The 6,268-nt window shown below is 33.5% G+C and overlaps 1 long non-coding RNA gene across 1 annotated transcript; it reads right to left on the bottom strand.

Annotated features, from left to right (window-relative positions):
- Positions 1–3,354: 3,354 nt before the first annotated feature.
- Positions 3,355–5,632, bottom strand: LOC107018798. The gene is made up of 2 exons (XR_001456673.2): positions 4,966–5,632; positions 3,355–3,712 (listed from the first exon to the last, which is right to left on the bottom strand). It is a non-coding gene; the product is annotated as an uncharacterized LOC107018798 (long non-coding RNA).
- Between the last annotated feature and the right edge of the window lie 636 nt (positions 5,633–6,268).

Raw genomic sequence — 6,268 nt, 5'->3', positions numbered from 1 at the left:
TAGAAGTAGGTGTATATGTGGTAAGGCTCCCTTCTTGAATTCTACGTTAAAAATATGTGTCTCTATGGGTCTGAATATTTCTTTCTTTAAAATTTGAACTTTCAGGTCTTGCAATTTTGCTTGAAACACTATGGTTACCGATTCCGGTCTGTCTTGAGGTAGTTGTCCTGTACACAATTGTTTCGGAATATGACCCAATATGGGTTAGATTTCATGGTGATGAAAAGATCTTGTAGTCTAAACTTCTAAACTAAATGCATTGCACCCATATACCAATGTCTCATATCCCTAGTTCTCTAAAAAAATGATCCTAGTAGTAACAATCTTTGTCCTATATTGTCTCCTTTATACTCACCGGCACTAATAGTATCAACAGTACCTTGGAGTTATCTCCCTTTGATAATTTTATTGCTCGAATCTATAATATTCTAGTCTGGTTCTTTCTATCTTAATGTATATGTCAATATCCCGCACTATAATAATAGGTATTTGTCACACGTTCGTAATTGTAAAATTACACTTAGATAACTTATGCATATAAATTTAGTACTATCAGTATATTTTAAGTTCAAACTTGTTATATCATAGTCCAAATGAAATTATATTATTGTTGTCTGTATTAAAAGGTGCTCACCATGTGCTTTATTTTCCACAACCCAACTGCTGTTATGGATGATATCTTACCGATTTGGTAGTTGTATTTGCGATATTTGATTGTTGTTCATATGTTTGCGACATTTGTGTATTCCTTGGTGTGAACCTCATTCTCCTTTATGTGGAATTATAGGATATTAAAGCAGATCGTAACAAACATAATAATGTTTTAGTGAATGTTTATTTCCTTAATTTTCGTGCACTGATATATATTTTTCAAACAGTGTATTTGGATTTTTTTCATGTGCCCAAATTATTGCAACCTGATCCACCGACGGTTTGTTATACACCCTTTGACATAATGGAGCATTTATACATACACATATTTGTAGATTTTGTAAGTTTTTATGTTCTTTAAGACGCGCGAAGAATTCTGCATACAAGTCGTAGCCTACACCCTGAATGTGACCGGCACTCCAAGACCATTGCTGGACCCTAAGTGAACCCTTTGTCTGGTTACTTAACTTACCTGAAGACTTAACTCAACAAGATCAAGAAATAAAGCATGTTCAAAGAAATACTTCATATAAAAATCTGGCAAAAATGGCACTTAATCACAACTAGAAAAATAGACTCCAACTAAACTACTTACTTTTTATGAATCCGCTAAAGTGACTGAGATAAATGTTGGGAAAGACCCCAGAACATCCTAAAACAACTAAACTAGTAAAGCACATGAAGAGGATGTCCTACGAAATGCAAGGAGGCTCACCACTTACTCTGTAGCTTGATAAGTTGCGTGTTGATCCTTGTTACCTACCTCTGCAACATAAAATGATGCAGCCCAACTGACATCAGTACATTGAGTATACGAGTATGCAAGTTGAAATGCTAAACACAACTATAAAGCTTGAAATGGAGTAAGGATGAACTTATATTGTCTCTTCTCAACCCATAAGATAACAACTCAATATAAAGCAATAAGAACATACCCAATATATATATAACTTGTAAAGAAATATAAACTTTTAGTTCATTAAAGATAAAATAATAATAAACTCAACTTTAGTTATATATGTAAGTAATATAGTTTCTGTGGAAGTTTCTCTAATCGACAACCACAACTATGGGCCTAAGTGGTGATACAACGTCTCGTCCACACTGCCAAAACTGTCCTATACTTTTCCATCGCATAGAACATCATCATCATCTAAAATGTATTACACGTTAATACCCATGATGGCTACATGGCTTACATGGGGACTAGAGTTATCTAAACTCTCATACCCTCATCGGTGCTCAATACTTCTCCCAAAACATTCTTTATCTCATACTTTTAGTAAAATTTCCTTCCTTTGAGTTGAGATAATTTACTGAACCCTTTAGCTTTAAAAAGTTTCTCTTGGAATCAATGTTGCCCTCTTTAGTTCAAAACACTTTTAGAACTTCTAAGTTCCCTTTTAACTTAAATGTGAAACATTTATTAACCTTTAGGGAATACTTAGTCCCCCTTATATATTTAGAGAAATTAACTCAACTCTTGCTCTTTACTTCACCTCGAACTTTAACTATTAGGAAATAATTAGTTCCCTTATAACTTTTGAGAATTTAAATCAACTATTTTCACTTTGCTCGACTTGTAACTTGAGCCTTAAATCAAAGTTAATAAGATTTTTTACTTAAGAAAACATTTTTACTTACTTCTTAACTGTTAAACTTGACTCTTAACTTCTTTGACTTTTTTATTAGCTTCCCTTGAACTGAACTATGGATTCAACGATCATGATCTCATGTTTGGGGATTATTTCATGATGTTTAGATGTAATTTAGAGTGTTGAAATCAAGAAGGAATGATAGGTACATAACTTAGGAACTAGTATTAAAGGATAGGGAAAGAACGGGGTCTCCAGGGGGTATTGGCGCTGTGAGAGGCGCGGGGCGCCAGGGACTATTGGAAAGACCCTGATCTGGGGTGCTCTAAGAAGCGCAGCGCGCCAGGGCTTTTCAGAAGAGGCTGCCCTTAGGCTTTTTGGCAGGCGCGGTGCCCCAAGAGTTATCTACCGGGACCTTTTTGACTTTTCTTCTCCATTTTTCATCTTTAAACCTCCTTAACTTCCATGGATCCCACCTTAACAGAAACACTTAGGATCCCTAAATACCTCCTTAGCCAATAGATTAGACCCGCAAACAGTCCGGAAACATGAATAAACTACTAGAGATCAACTACAATTCAACCAACAAGAACTTCACACTTTTCATCAAGGACTTCAAGATTTTCATTCGAATAAACTCTAATTTTCTATATTGAATCAAATTGGGGTGTGGGCTAAAGTACCCAATAACAAATAATCTCACATACCTCGATAGGTAGATTATTAGTTAAAGGAAAACTATTTATTTCAAAGAAATTTGGACTTTTTGAGTCGCCACTTAATTTTGAAGAAAAATCAAGAAAATTAGTTTTTCCAAAAGACTTAATAGATAAAATAATTTTGAAAACATTTAAAGCGTTCGGAGATTCCTATTTATATTTTAGGTAGGTGCTAGGAACCTAAATATGTATCAATGTGGTTATCAGACAACTAAATTATTTTGCTAGAGTTCTCTTTAACTTGAAAAAAAAAGTTCATAATGGTAAAGAGTTAAACTACTTACTTATTATCTAAGTGAGTTATTTGCAAAATTTATTGGTTTTAAGTTGATAGAGTATTTAAAGCGTTCGCGGGGAATTTGGAGTTTTCGAACATTAAACTAGCGACATATAAAAACAAATAAATAAACAAAAGTAAGAGAGACAGAAGAGAGAGAGTTGGGCCCAAATCTGGGTTATTTGTCCGCCTGGACCAATATTTGGACCCGTTTGGCGTTTTCGGGACCTTGACCTTTTTCCTTTGTATCTGTCCTAGACTAATCAAACAAAATAAGTAAACTTACAAAGGCCTTAGGCCTAACAAAAGATGAAATAAAATAAATACAAAATATAGGCTTTTAGTCACAGAACATCAACTCTTCAATGTCTCCGCTTCAACTTTTGGTTCAAAAATCTGTTCGTAACTGCTTAGCAGGAAAAAGGGGGAATTGTAGACCCAAGAAAATGAATATTTAAGCCTTTATGTCTCTTCAAAAATGCGAGACGGGAAGGAGTTCATGACAAAGTCGGAATAAATCACATGCAAACAAAGATAGTGAGAATTAGTATTCGATATATATAGCATCTCAAAACCACAATTTGATAACAATTAATCAATCACAAAATGACTAATGCATCATAGGAAGTTAAAATGTGATGTCTTAGACTAAAGAAAATAAATTGATGGATTAAGGAATTTGAGCAAAGTGGAAGATCACAAGCAACAAATTTTATAAGGCCTAATGAATTAAAACAACTAATATTTCTGTAAGTAGGACAATGAACAAGACTCACGTATTCCAAGCATTAGACGAAACTTAGATGGGATTAGACAATCAAACCAGTGACCTCGTTGTATCACAAAGTAAAAACCATATATATTACTAAGTACAAAAGATTTTTCACATGATTAATAGCATCACACATTATTCAAACTATAGCTCTGAAAGCAAAATAACAAGGCACCTAATAGTTAACTGATTTGAAATAGTTTTCAAGCCAATAAAAATATAACAATTTGAGAACATTTTGTCTAAACCTGCTGTGAAACTAAAACAATAGCCATACTTAAAGTTAAAATCGAGTCTACATCATCTAACTCTTGACATATGTACCCATAAAATACTAAGCAATTTGACAACTTAACACAGTCATGCTAAGTGGCCACGATGGTCAGTGAGGTCAGCTCCTAAAATGAAAACTAAGCATATTAAAAAAAATTACAATTAACTAAAGAGTTTGCTAAACTTCAATGAAGGGTCTTTTTACATTTTTTTATAAAAAAAAAAACAAAAACAAGTGCAGACATACAAAGCGAACAGGAGAAACAAGCCATTAGACTCAAACGGAATAGACATGATATGATTTCCTATCTCAACGAGATATATATAGGCACTGGACGCATGCTATTATAAGAGCACAATGTTGGAAATACCATCACCTTCAAAAACAGGCAGATGCATAACCTCATTTAGATAGGTAGACAAACAAACGAGAAGCAACTGATGTAACAAATTCACACAAAAGAATGTAAAAGCAACAATATCATCCGCAAGGTTGCAATAACTTTAGTTCACAGTAAGATTAAACCATGAAGTTAGCCGAGAACGCATGTATTTTTATTAACATTACCAACCAACTAGAGTATCAACAAACAACCATTGATCCACATTTCCAATATCAAAAATATCAACTCCAAAAAGAAAGAGATAAAGCGAATGCTATCGAGAGAGGAGTTTTACCTTCTTATAGGCAGCTTCTGGGACAAGACGAAACAGAGCAACAACTTCACCACAACCGCATGAGATTCTATGAACTACGACAATCTATGCGTGAAGGAAGAAACTGAACGGAAAGAGAATTAAGTCCTTTAGGATACTATTTCAGAATGCTCCTTGTTCAAATATTAACTTTCTGTCTGCAAGCTTATAAATTTTTTTGTTTTTCTCTAAACTATGCTTCTTCCAAAGCTTGTATCAGTGAAGACCAAACCTTCTTTTTTTTCCTCTAAAATTTCTTCCTCTATATATATTTTTTATACAAAATCCATCCAACACCCCCAAAAAATCCCCCTAACACAAAAAGAAGAGGATTATTTATACCAAGGGATTGAGGTTCGGATTTGGGGGGGAAAAGAGAGGAAAAAGGGTCAAATTTTAAAATCAAAATTCCAATTTTCTTAAAGAGATAATATTGAATAGCTGTAAATAGTACAAAATTCATCAATCTGCAATGGACTGCTGAGGAGGACCGTCCGATTTCTTTACAAGGATGAGCAAACCACGAGATTGCAACATCTGGATTATACCGTACGACAAGGATAAGGATGAGAGGGTGGACAGATGCGCGCGATTGAAACTGCACTCGAGTCGCTATTTCCCTGTTAGCTGAAATTTCTTTGTGTTTGGGTTCACGTGTAGAAGAAGACGAGGACATAAGGATGGGGTCATGGGTTATAAGAGTGGGCTGGGTCGGGTCTATTTGCTGGTGGGTAACTTAAAAAAATTGTTCTTGGGCTTCTTGTCTTTGACAACTATTGCAAATTGGAAGGGCTGAAGGAGAATTAAATTGGGCCGCTTAAACATAAAGAAAGAGGGGCAAAAGCTTAGTTTGCAAAAGAGTTTAAGGATTTAACCAACAACTAAATAATATGAATTAACGTAAACTAATTAATGAGCCTCTTAATCTTAACAAAATAAAATAATTATTTCAATTATAAATTAATTAACCTAAATTATAAATGAATATTTAAATTACACTAGTTGTCTAATTATTTTAATAGAACTAAAATATTTTTGAGATTATTTTTGAATAATCATAAAATATACTAATTATTACATAATTATTATATATATATATATAATCTAATAAATGTTAGAAATTACAAAACCATTCAAAATAACACAAACTTTATATTTTTTTCTTAAAATTATATGAAAATAATTATTTTAAATTGTGTGAGAATTTAAGAAGCTCATGAATTAGTTCCTACCGGGGAGGGTCAAAATTTGGTGTCATCAACTGTCCCTCATTTTACTTAGATTG

The sequence above is a fragment of the Solanum pennellii genome, chromosome 5 (genome assembly GCF_001406875.1).
Source record: "Solanum pennellii chromosome 5, SPENNV200".
Classification (NCBI taxonomy): domain Eukaryota; kingdom Viridiplantae; phylum Streptophyta; class Magnoliopsida; order Solanales; family Solanaceae; genus Solanum; species Solanum pennellii.
Note: the sequence above shows the minus strand (reverse complement) of the source record. Positions and strands in the feature narration are given on the sequence as shown.